The sequence below is a fragment of the Chiloscyllium punctatum genome, unplaced genomic scaffold (genome assembly GCF_047496795.1).
Source record: "Chiloscyllium punctatum isolate Juve2018m unplaced genomic scaffold, sChiPun1.3 scaffold_1245, whole genome shotgun sequence".
Taxonomy (NCBI): Eukaryota; Metazoa; Chordata; class Chondrichthyes; order Orectolobiformes; family Hemiscylliidae; genus Chiloscyllium; species Chiloscyllium punctatum.
In genome coordinates this window covers 35,001-35,743 of record NW_027310979.1, presented here as the reverse complement: position 1 = coordinate 35,743, position 743 = coordinate 35,001, and the positions used below count along the sequence as shown (strand labels likewise).

The 743-nt window shown below is 64.1% G+C and overlaps 1 non-coding gene across 1 annotated transcript; it reads left to right on the top strand.

Moving 5' to 3' along the window:
• Positions 1–238: 238 nt before the first annotated feature.
• LOC140474891 (5.8S ribosomal RNA) lies at positions 239–392 on the top strand. The gene has a single exon (XR_011959507.1). It is a non-coding gene; the product is annotated as a 5.8S ribosomal RNA (ribosomal RNA).
• The last annotated feature ends 351 nt before the right edge of the window (positions 393–743 follow it).

The following is a 743-nucleotide window of genomic DNA, read 5'->3' as shown; positions in this document are numbered from 1 at the left end:
CCTGCCTCCGTCGCTGCGGTGCGTTGGGGCACGCATCGCCTCTTGGGCGCCCTGTCCTCCTCCCCCCAATAGACGTATGTTTCTGCGGGCCGCACCAGGATGGTGCTCCCCATCGCTTCACGCCACCCTGCTCCGCCCGCACGCCGGCGTGCAGGTGGCTGTAGCTCAAGGTGGGGAGCGTATGTGCGGTCCGGGTCGCTTTCCTCTGGCGAGGGAGAGACCTAAAACAAACTCAGACAACTCTTGACGGTGGATCACTCGGCTCGTGCGTCGATGACGAACGCAGCTAGCTGCGAGAATTAATGTGAATTGCAGGACACATTGATCATCGACACTTTGAACGCACTTTGCGGCCCCGGGTTCTTCCCGGGGCCACGCCTGTCTGAGGGTCGTTTGGCAATCAATCGCACTCGCCTTGGCTGGCGAGAGCGCGGCTGGGGTGTCGCAGAGGACCCGTCCTCTTTGTCCCCCTAAGTTCAGACTCCGGAGCCCTCCGGCGTCGGAGCGCTTGGCCTTTCCCCCCCACCCTGCACATTCCGTTCGTCAGGCTCGACGCCATCCCCCCGCCGGGGAGCGCGGCCTGGCGTCCGTCTGTGTCGTGGCAGTGGGGCCAGCACGGCTGTCACCGGTCCCAGAATGGCTGTCGGTGGTTCACACTGTGTGTGTGTGCCAACCCTCCTGGTCTCTGGGACACGGAGCTGCCACGAAGTGTTGAGCCTCCAGTGGGGGGTCTGCCTAAGCTC